The following is a 12,331-nucleotide window of genomic DNA, read 5'->3' as shown; positions in this document are numbered from 1 at the left end:
TTACGTACCATCCTCTCTAGTTATATATAATGCCATCCCTTATTATATAGCTTCATCTGCAATGAGGACAATGAGGGGTGTGGGGGATTGGGATGGGAGGAAGGGGGACTTATAATGGCCTTAGGAACAGGGGGAGGTGGAGGAAGACATTATCGTTTATTATGTCTAACACAGTCCCTTAGTATATAGTGTACTCACTATGTCTAACACAGTCCCTTAGTATATAGTGTACTCACTATGTCTAACACAGTCCCTTAGTATATAGTGTACTCACTAATTCTGTATAACACCATCCTTAGTTACATAGTTTCCTCTTTTATTATGTATAACACCATCCCTTATTACGTACCATCCTCTCTAGTTATATATGATGCCGTTTCTTTATTATATAGCTTCATCTGCTGTTATGTATAGTGCTGTCTCTTACATAGTGTATTCTTGTTAATTTTGTTATTTACAGTGCCCTCTTTTAATACATAGTCCCCTCTCTTTTTAGATATAAAATGACTGCTGATCGAGGAGTCGGTGACCAAACTACCAGTCCATCAGCTCCTCCATTAGAAAGGAAGCTTTCCCATGCTCCATCAGCCATCATTGCATTATACAGCTAACAAGACAGGACGGTATGTAATAAAAAACAGGGCTCTATATAATCCAATATGTAAGGTCTGTCACATTATTAAAAATTATTATTAAAAAAGCCATTAGGTCTTCATCCAGCATCATCAAGCTAATACATACATACAGTATATATAGAGAACTGCAAGAAGATGAAAGTCTAGAAATAATAACAGCAGAGTTAGTAGCAGTCTAAAAATTAGATCTTTGAGTGTAGTGTTGGCTCTTCAGATGCTTCCGGATTATCATCGACCAAAGGGGCGGCAAATTTTTCGACTGCCCCGGGCGCCACAAACGGTTGCTACGCCACTGGTTGGAAGCCAGATTGTAAGAGGTCAAAGAGGGAGCAGAAGGAGAGGAGCGAGGACAGTTCAAGATGGATTTTTTGTTCCAGTAGTAGACATGTAGTGCCCCCATCTCTGCCTGCAGTCACTCTCTCCCTGCAGAGACATCAGCGTATTCACCGCCAAGGCTCCCGGCCTGCCCCTTCCAGGTCTGCTGCTCCCCGGGGGTGCACGCATTTCTAGCAGGTCACTAGGCTCTGTGCTCAGAGTGCGCGCGCACCCTTCCTCTTTCTAAAAGGGGTCATGCGCATTCCTTTAAAGTGTCCCCAGCCAATTGCTGGAGGTCTCTTTCTATTTAAACCGCCTCCTCCAACATGGAGGTGCCTGTGCAATGTTGCGAGCTTGTTCCTAACACGCTTGTCAGTTGTCAGGTTCCTGTACTTGTATCTGAGTCTGCTGCCCACGCCAGTGCTCACCTCAATGGCAGCAGAGCCAGCTGCACCTGTCAATGCTCACCTCAACAGCAGCAGAGCCGGCTGAATCTACCAGTACTCACCTCAACAGCAGCAGAACCAGCTGCACCCACCAATGCTTACCTCAACGGCAGCAGAGCCAGCTGCACCCACCAGTTCTCACCTCTATGGCAGACGAGCCAGCTGCACCAGCCAGTGCTCACCTCTACGGCAGCCGAGCCAGCTGCACCTGCCAGTGCTCACCTCTACGGCAGCCGAGCCAGCTGCTCCCGTCAGTGCTCATCTCTCCGTTAGACTGTCCTGTCTGCACCTGCAGTTACAGTCATCTTCTCTGCCTGCCTACATCTGTTGGACATTCCCCCGGGCCATTCCAGCTAACCACTTCTAGGTAACACATGGATCACCTCCTTTGTTTCTCCACGGACTGCGGTGTTGTTAGTTGCTGCGTATCCGTGGTCGGATTGGGTGAGGCTCCTAGTCACGCCCCTCCAGGTCTTCATTGGGCTTTGGCACAGTGGTTCTGGGTCACCTGCCAGGGCCGTGGGGTACTCGGTACCGGGCCCGTGGGTTTCAATGGGAGTTGTCACAGCGGCGGTGACCCGGTCCGTGGCCCTGGGCATCCATTGTAAAAGGGAATGGTGTTAAGCGTGGCTGATGATGATTAAAGTTTATAAGTGAATGATTCGTGACGCCACCTGTGGTGTTTGGCTATGAAGATGTTAAGCCGACGCTGCAGACAGATCCTCTGGGACAGATGATGTGGTGCAGCAATGATGTTGTGGCCCTACACATGTAGGGCTGTAGTCCCAGAGCAGTGTAGATGGGGAGAGAGTGAGGAGATGTAGATGGTGCCATGTTAGGCACAGCAATGTAACAGTGCTGAGTGTGTTTGCGCAGAAATAAGTGGAGGACACCAGGGCATGTAGTTCCAAAGCTTTACTCACAGTCTGTTGTGCGTACAGGTGCCTGCATCCGTGCCATGTCCTCCAGGTCAGGAGCTCAGCCAACTTCCAGCCCTGATGAAGTACTCCGTCCCAACACTCCGCCAACATGTGCCTTTCCTGAACGTCTCCCTTCTAGCGCCTATTTGAAGTACTCACAGTACTGAGTTACACTTGAGTTCCTCCTTTCAGATGTTCTTAGAACTCTACTTGTACGGCAGACAGCTGTAGCCTGCTTCGGGGACTCCTTGCTACTAAGTCCTGGCTCACTCTCGTTGCTGTTGTGCCCCCAAGTCTTGTGTGGGAATAAAGTGGTGACAACTTCTATTCCTCCGGTGTCTGCTGCAGGACCATTAGTATCCATACAACCTCGGGGACTGGACCCCGGCCATGCGCTGAGAACTTGAGGAAGGGCTCTGCTCTAACCCTAATCCTTAGTTCTCTTCTTCTCCTTACGTTCCGTGCTAATCTTTCTTTCTTTTGGCGAATTAGGCTTTCTGAATGTAACTCTTTCATGTGCCAGCAGACTCAGGTCACTGAAGTCTGCTGCAGCACTTCCTTCAATCCATCCCACAAAGGGGATCTTCTCTCACCGACTGACCTAGTCCTAATCATCTCCCGCTCTCTTGTGCAGACTATGCTCCACCCACCTCCCAGCACTCTTCGTGTTCCAAGCAGGGAGCCACCAAAGGTGCTTTGCTACACTACTATGTTGAGTGGGATGCAGGTGTTGGAGTGTGGTCAGGTGTCTCCACCTTACGTGAATGGTGGGGTACCACACCTCAGGAGGAGGTGCAGTACCTCTGTGGTGACTGAACCCTCAGGGCGCCTGTTGTGAACTCATTTTCTGGTCTACCAGTTGTAAGTTCTCCTTCTGGGCTCTCTCTGGTGGTAACAGGAGGTAGTGAGGTTGATTTAATTAGTAGAGATCTGCCACCTGATGATGAGGATAACGATTGGATCTCTGGAATCTCAGACTGGATTTAAGACAGCCGACGCCCTATTCTGGTGCTGGTGATTCCTTCTGGCTTTTCAGGTCTTGGTTTTCAGCTCTGTTCCAGTCATCTCAAGCTAAGTGTTTCTGCTAATGTTCACACTTGATTTTGTTGGTCTATTCAGTTTTTTGTGTGCTCAGCCAGCCCTGGCTGGGGCTGTGCTGAATTTCCACTCTTATTTATCTGTATTTGCCAATTTGCTTTTTGTCCCTTATTAGATTAGCCTCTTTTTTGCTCTGTCTCAGAATATTTCAGAGTGCTGATATAGTGGGAGAAGTCTAGTGACTTCAGGGTTAATTTTGCTATCAGAAGTGTTGGACATTAGTTTTGGAGGGTTATTGGGCAGATTGCAGACAGTGTCTTTCCTTTCCTGTCCTTTCTAGTTAGTTTGGGCCCCATCGTTTGCTCAGCCTATTTTCTTGCCTGTGTTTGTGTTTTCATCTTGTTTCACCATCAATACATGTGTGGGGGCTGTCTATTCCTTTGGGATCTGCTCTGGGGCAGTTAGTTTTCCCCTTTTCTTGCTTTAGGCTTATTTAGTCCTCCGGCTGTGACGAGGCGTCTAGATTCATTGTAGGAACGCTCCACGGCTGCTGCTAGTTGTGTGGTTAGGATCAGGGGTCTGCAATCTGCATAGTTACCAACCTCTCTGGTTTTCTGTGACTTAGTTTGTTTAGTTTTCCTCCTCGGTGACCCATTCATAACAGGCGCCACGTACCCCCCCTTTAAACACAGCACATCCGCGGGCTGCAAGTGAAACAAAGATAAAACAAATAAGGAACATACAAAATTTTTGAAATGCTTAATAAACAGTTCCTAAACTAAACTTCCCATTTTGGGAGGCACCGATTCTTGAACGTTGCAGAACAACTTAATTAACTATCTATCTAATATATAAAGCTCAAGTGTGTGTATGTATGTATGTATGTATGTATTTATGTGTGTGTGTGTGTATGTCCGGGATTGGCATCCGCCCCGTCGCAGCTACAGCCACAAAATATGGCACAGTCACACGTCTGGACCCCGAGAGTGTCCTAAGCTATGTTGTGAGGCGAAATTTTAACCCCGGGCATTCCAATTCACCAAACAATTTTGCCCCTATTTATATAATGGGGAAAAAGTCCTGCCCCTCATTATGATGTCATAATGGTTGCCATGGTGACGCTGATGTCATCATAGGTTGAAAGCCCTGCCACTCATTATGATGTCATAATGGTTGACTATGGGATGGAGGATGTGTGATGGGTATATGGGCACTGGACTATGGGATGGAGGATATGTATGATGGGTATATCGGCACGGGACTATGGGATGGCGGATATGTATGATGGGTATATGGGCACGGGACTATTGGATGGAGGATTTGTGATGGTATATGGGCACTGGATTATGGGATATAGGATATGTATGATGGGTTTATGGGCACGGGACTATGGGATGGAGGATATGTATGATGGGTATATGGGCACGGGACTATGGGATGGAGGATGTGTGATGGGTATATGGGCACTCTACTATGGGATGGAGGATATGTATGATGGGTATATGGACACTTGACTATGGGATGGAGGATATGTATGATGGGTATATGGGCATGGGACTATGGGATGGAGGATATGCATGATGGGTATATGGGCATGGGACTATGAGATGAAGGATGTGTGATGGGAATATGGGCATGGGACTATGGGATGGAGGATGTGAGATGGGTATATGGACACTCGACTATGGGATGGAGGATATGTATGATGGGTATATGGGCACGAGACTATGGGATGGAGGATGTGTGATGGGTATATGGGCACTCGACTATGGGATGACGAAAATGTATGATGGGTATATGGACACTCGACTATGGGATGGAGGATATATATGATGGGTATATGGGCATGGGACTATGAGATGAAGGATGTGTGATGGGTATATGGGCACTCGACTATGGGATGATGAAAATGTATGATGGGTATATGGGCATGGGACGGAGGATGTGTGATGGGTATATGGGCATGGGACTATGGGATGGAGGATGTGTGATGGCTATATGGGCACTCGACTATGGGATGGAGGATATGTATGATGGGTATATGGGCACGGGCCTATGGGAGGGTGGATATGTATGATGGGTATATGGGCACGGGACTATGGGATGGAGGATAATTATAATTTGCTATAACTAACCACAGTTAGTTACTATGCCCGGGCAGTGCCGGGCTCTTCAGCTAGTCTAATATATAAAGCTCAATGTGTGTATGTATGTATGTATATGTGTGTATATCCGGGATTGGCATCCGCACCTTCGCAGCTACAGCCACAAAATTTGGCACAGTCACACGTCTGGACCCCGAGAGTGTCCTAAGCTATGTTGTGAGGCAAAATTTTAACCCCGCGTGTTCCAATTCACCAAACAATTTTGCCCCTAGCTACATAATGGGGGAAAAAGTGTGTGCTTATCAAGTCCCACCCCTCATTATGATGTCATAATGGTTGCCATGGCGACCCTAATGTCATCATAGTTTACAAGCCCTGCGGTTCATTATGATGTCATAATGTTGACTATGGGATGGAGGATGTGTGATGGGTATATGGGCACTGGACTATGGGATGGAGGATATGTATGACGGGTATATGGGCACGGGACTATGGGATGGAGGATGTGTGATGGGTATATGGGCACTGGACTATGGGATGGAGGATATGTATGACGGGTATATGGGCATGGGACTATGGGATGGAGGATGTGTGATGGGTATATGGGCACTGGACTATGGGATGGAGGATATGCATGACGGGTATATGGGCACGGGACTATGGGATGGCGGATATGTATGATGGGTATATGGGCACTCGACTATGGGATGGAGGATATGTATGATGGGTATATGGGCATGGGACTATGGGATGGAGGATGTGTGATGGGTATATGGGCACTCGACTATGGGATGGCGAATATGTATGACGGGTATATGGGCATGGGACTATGGGATGGAGGATATGTATGATGGGTATATAGGCACGGGCCTATGGGATGGTGGATATGTATGATGGGTATATGGGCATGGGACTATGGGATGGAGGATGTGTGATGGGTATATGGGCACTCGACTATGGGATGGTGAATATGTATGACGGGTATATGGGCATGGGACTATGGGATGGAGGATATGTATGATGGGTATATAGGCACAGGCCTATGGGATGGTGGATATGTATGATGGGTATATGGGCATGGGACTATGGGATGGAGGATAATTATAATTTGTTATAACTAACCACAGTTAGTTACTATGCCCAGGCAGCGCCGGGCTCTTCAGCTAGTACTTAATATATTACTTAATTTAAAGTTATATTACCTAATTTAAAGTGCTATGGAAGTAAACTCACTACAAGTTCAAGTATTATCATCTGCACATGTTCTTTTCCGTCTTTCACATTTTCACTGTCTCTGCTAGACTATGGGTGACAACCGCTGATGCCTGGTTCGTCACCTGTATTCAAACCTTTATTCAAATTTTACACATCTTTATTAAAGTACTACCATTTAGTCTAAATTCTGCAAAATATTCATTCCTAATCAAATGCCTAGATACTACTATCAGGTAAACTCTATATAAAATCTGTTCTATTATTATCAACATTTTTATAAGGCGCATTATACAATACTTCACATTAAGACATCAATAATTCTTGCACGTGCTGGACACCGCTCCCCGTCGGGATCTCTTGCAGTGTCCTTGTGGCTGGAGCAATGCTCCAGGTTGAGGTAGTTCTTATCTTCAGAAGACTTATGTAAAACCAGGAGAGGGCACCTTAAAAGGCGCAACTATTTACAAACACAGTTTGTGGATCACTCATTGTCCATGATCTCTGCAGTTCAGTAAAAATGCTGCCAACGCAACTAGGCAAAAATATAATAAATAATGAGGCACAACGGTGCCAATACCCTCCTGGGTAACAGTTAGTTATTTATTTGTGGGCATGTTCTTTAGTAGTGGTCTCCTCCTGGGGTGGTGGAAGCTGACTTCTTTGGCTGCTTCCAGGGGAGAACTTCAGATTTTCCTCTTTCTGTGGGTGGTTGCACAAAGGATGAGGGGCAGCTGGTGGAGCTGCTGCCTGTGGTACAGCAGGGGTAACAACTTGTACCAATGGATGTTGAACTGGAGTGGAGGTGGCTTGCTAGGCCTTGTCGGGTACAATTACCACAGTGGGAGGTATTCCTGCTGGGGGAACATAGGCGTTTTCCCTCTTATAGGCCGCTATGAAGTCCTCCGGTATGCGGTGCACATTCAGGGCACAGGGCATACCAGCCACGGAGCCCCTCATGCCGGGTAAAGGTGACATATTCTCCAGGGTGCAAGTCACGAGCAGGGTGTCCCCTCCGGAGGTGGGACTCTACATCCCTCCGGCTGAAGAAGAGGTCAGAAATCCTCTGGGGGTCTGAGATAAAGCCAAACCCCCATTCCTGGTTGACATTAAGGACCTGACCCCATCCTGCTGAGTCCAGGGGACCATAGTGACAGGCACGGACCCTTTCTTTCCGGTCCATGTCAGGGCCCAGCACTGCCAGTCTCCGTTGTTCCCGTTCCCTTTGCTCGGCTGCCAGCTGGCGGAGGGTCTGCTGGCAATAGGACTCTTCTTCCTCCTCCAACTCTTGGGGCCGGCCTCTACCCACTGTGGACAGGGGCACTACTGCTAGGGGTTCAGGTGTTTCCCCCCAGGGACTAGAATCCCGGTCCCAGACCAATTCCAACACGACCTGCCCGGACGCTGCAGCAGTCGAGCACCCTGAGGCCTTCCCAGCTGCAGGGGCGGCGGTCATACCTGGAGCCTACTGGTGGCGTTGTGTCGGCTCCGGTGCAGGCATCGGGCGGCAGCCGGTGGCGGCGGTGGTGACTGGAACTGCCTGGTCAGAGGCGGGAGATGGTGGTGGAGCGGATGGTGTCTCTGGGCCCGAAGGGCCTCCGGTGGGACCTGCGCAGCCACGCTAGGTCCAGGCAGGAGTTCAGCTTCTTCCTGCTCAGCTCCCGGGCCCTCCGGTAACTCCTCCTGGCAGGCAGCGCTCAGCGGCGGTTGCAGTAGAGAGATGTTAACAGGCGCTGCTGATGGCATCGCAGCGGTCGCAGGTTCCACAGATGCTGCCTGAAGGAGATCCAGTGCAGCGGCGGTGGGTACCGGTGGTGAAGGTACCTTGGTGTAGGCCCCGCCTGGGCACGCTGCAGGTTCAGGGTCCAGAGAGCCTCTTGTTTTAGCCGCAGGCGGTGGGTCAGCCGGGCAATTTCGTCTTCCAGCTGCTGGCGGTCCATTGTGGAAGCAGGGTCGGAGCCTTCAGCTATTGCGCCGGGGAAGTTCAGCTCAACCCCCTTGCGCTCTTCGGGCCTCCTTCCTTCTTCCTTCATGGCGTCCTGGCCTTCTCTCTCCTTCCCGGGCTCCTTTCCCGTCGCAGGGCTACGCTCCTCCTTCTGGGGGCGGTGTGTTCTTCCTACTCCTCCATACCAGGCCAGTATACGAACCCCTCTGGTGGTGGGTTATGTCACTGTAGCATAGAAGTTTAGGCAGGGGAGGCCCAGGACAGTTTGCGCTCTTTCCTTAGGACCACCCATGTTATCACGCCCTTCTTCACCGCGACGGTGGCCATTTTGAGAGTCCATTTTACAGTCTATAATTTTGGTTATTTTGCACGTTTATCAGCAATTAAGCCCAATAAATCTTCGGCACACAGAACCCGGTGGCACCGGGCTTCGTCATCCTATCCGTGACGCCAAAATGGGTCGCCCGTCAGGGCCGTGGGGTACTCGGTACCGGGCTCGTGGGTTTCAATGGGAGTTGTCACAGCAATGGTGACCCGGTCCATGGCCCTGGGCATCCATTGTAAAAGGGAATGGTGTTAAGCGTGGCTGATGATGATTAAAGTTTATAAGTGAATGATTCGTGATGCCACCTGTGGTGTTTGGCAATGAAGATGTTAAGCCGACGCTGCAGACAGATCCTCTGGGACAGATGGTGTGGTGCAGCAATGATGTTGGGGCCCTCCACAGGTAGGGCTGTAGTCCCAGGGCAGTGTAGATGGGGAGAGAGTGAGGAGACGTAGATGGTGCCGTGTTAGGCACAGCGATGTAGCATTGCTGAGTGTGTTCGCGCAGGAATAAGTGGAGGACACCAGGGCATGTAGTTCCAAAGCTTTACTCACAGTCTGTTGTGCATACAGGTGCCCGCATCCGTGCCGTGTCCTCCAGGTCAGGAGCTCAGCCAACTTCCAGCCAAGATGAAGTACTCCGTTCCAACACTCCGCCAACATGTACCTTTCATGAACATCTCCCTTCTAGCGCCTATTTGAAGTACTCACAGTACTGAGTTACACTGGAGTTCCTCCTTTCAGATGTTCTTAGAACTCTACTTGTACGGCAGACAGCTGTAGCCTGCTTCGGGGACTCCTTGCTACTAAGTCCCGGCTCACTCTCGTTGCTGTTGTGCCCCCAAGTCTTTTTTGGGAATAAAGTGGTGACAACTTCTATTCCTCCAGTGTCTGCTGCAGGACCATTAGTATCCATACAACCTCGGGGACCGGACCCCGGCCATGCGCTGAGAACTTGAGGAAGGGCTCTGCTCTAACCCTAATCCTTAGTTCTCTTCTCCTTACGTTCCGTGCTAATCTTTCTTTCTTATGGAGAATTAGGCTGTCTGAATGTAACTCTTTCATGTGCCAGCAGACTCAGGTCACTGAGAACACTGGTCCCACCGCTGCACTAATACAACACGAGGTAAGGATAGACAGACAGTAAAATGAACAGGGTAGCAAAAACCACACTTAGCTTTCTCTGCTGCAATGCAGCGCAGAGCAGAATAAGGCACCAGACAATAGCATTCAGCTGAAGCACCACTGCACCAGCAACCTCCTGTCTTCAGCACGGTTGGTATCCAAAAGGACCTGTATAACCAACAGTCAGCTGATGCATCAGGTGACCTTTTAAAGGAAGGTGGGAGTGGTCACCACCTGCATAAGCAAACTAAACAGCCATGTAATTACACCAGCGGCCACCGGGGGAAAACTGATATTTACCCCCATGGCCTGAAAGGAAAAAGGTTTATATGTGAGAATCCAGATCTGCCACAGATCCAAGGATGGATCATGACAGGATGGGATGAAGACTGTGGTGTGGTTTGGGATGAGGTGGGTTGGGATTGGGTCAAGTGCACAGGTGGTGAGATGTGATCTGGAGAGTACAGAGGAAAGTTAATCTTCCGTAATGCCGAAGAAGCTGGTTTTAGAGGAGGAGGGCAGAGTATTTATGAGGATGAGCTGTGGGGACTGTGGGCCAAAGCTTTACCTGATGTTATCAATCTTCTGCTTCAAAAATGAGGTAAAGTCTTAAGCTGAGATAAGAGGAGAGGGAGAGAGTGCTGAGGGATAGAGGAGAGAATTGAATGTGTGGAATAGCTGTTTAACATTGTGAGACAGGGAGGATATTACGCCTAACGGTAGCGCACATGGATTTGAACCCATGGTGCCACAAGACCAGGCCTGTCTATAAAGGGATGTAGCTAAACAGCTACCAATTGTTCACTTGAGCTTCTGATGGTGGAGACAGACTGGGCTGCAGGTAGCCATCAGGTACCACTCCTAGGCAGATCCCAGTACTGCAGCTACGGTTCGCTTACATGGACTAGGGCTATGTTCAGACACATTGTGTTAGGCGTCAGGTTTCTGCGTCTGCTCTGCAGGAATCTAGAGCCTCACATTCTGCGGTCTCCTGCTGTCTTTCTACTACAGAGGAGATTACTTTGCAGCAGACCGCTCCAGAGACTAAGTCCCTCTGTGCTCCTACTGGGCATGCTCACGAGACGATCTCCCATTGGAGATCAGGAGTCATGTGCTCAGGTCCTGTTCCAGATCTCATTGGTCCATCTTGGAGATCTGGAAGGTCCCGCATGGCTATAAAAAGCGCGCATGGTCGTTCCGCCATGCGTTAGTATAGACTATACTGCTATGTGTGAATGGTGACGGATGTATGACTCTGGTGACTGACTCATTTGAAACCCCTTCCCTCTAATATTACGCATGGTGATAGGGAATTAGTTTAGTAGTCAGCGCCAGTCAGTGGCAAGCTTTAAGCCATTGTGCTCACTGCACCGCTACACTAGCGTCCGACATCGCGCTTGCCTTCCAGCCTTGTCTTCGAGCGGCAGTGTCCTACGCTGCGGTGCAGTTGCAGCCGCCCTTGGCGCCCGCTGTAGCGACGCCGCACACACGGTAGGTCTTGAAGAACGTAGCTCCTCTGTCTTAGGGCCTGCTCCTGTGACCATATACCGTGTGTGCATTTTGACTGAACTCTGTGACACTAACAGGTTCAGTGTTCTTTGTGTTTTTGTGTTGCAGCATCTCTGTGTGTGAACAGAGCCCGCTCTGCGCACTATGGGTGAAGTTGCACCCGTGTGCATTATACCGCCATATTGCTCCTGCCATCACTCAGCAGAAGTTGTAACACCTATTGCACGGTGGACCCTGAGGGGTGAACGCACTTTATTATCATTTTTATTTAGTGCGTTCCGCCGCTCCTAACACATTGGACTACGATACTGGATCAGGAAGTGGCCACATCAGGATCAGGGGATAACATTCAAGCACTGGCCAGCAAAAAGGGACTTTGAAATCAGGACTGACCATACCAGGACCGGGTACAATGTTTAGGTACTGGCCAGACCCGAAGCCAGGGGACTTTGGATTCAGAACTGGCCACATCGGGACCAGGGAACAACATTCAGGACCCTGGTCGAACCGGAACCAGGGATTCGGGTTCGGGACAGTGTCCGCACCGGAACCAGGGATTCGAGTTCAGGAAACTAACCGTACTGGGAGCAGGGATTCGGGTTCAGGATCCTGGCCACACCGGGTCATTTTGGATCCGGCTGTAGAAGGTCATTGCGCTTGCCTTTGCAAGCACCTTCTTGATTTTCATCTCTGTACAAGAGATATCCTTCTCCCTTTAGGACCTAGCAGCAACCTCCACCTTTTGCTGCTTATTGAC

This window comes from Dendrobates tinctorius, unplaced genomic scaffold (genome assembly GCF_039654945.1).
Source record: "Dendrobates tinctorius isolate UK_male_01 unplaced genomic scaffold, ASM3965494v1 ptg000223l, whole genome shotgun sequence".
Taxonomy (NCBI): Eukaryota; Metazoa; Chordata; class Amphibia; order Anura; family Dendrobatidae; genus Dendrobates; species Dendrobates tinctorius.
Note: the sequence above shows the minus strand (reverse complement) of the source record.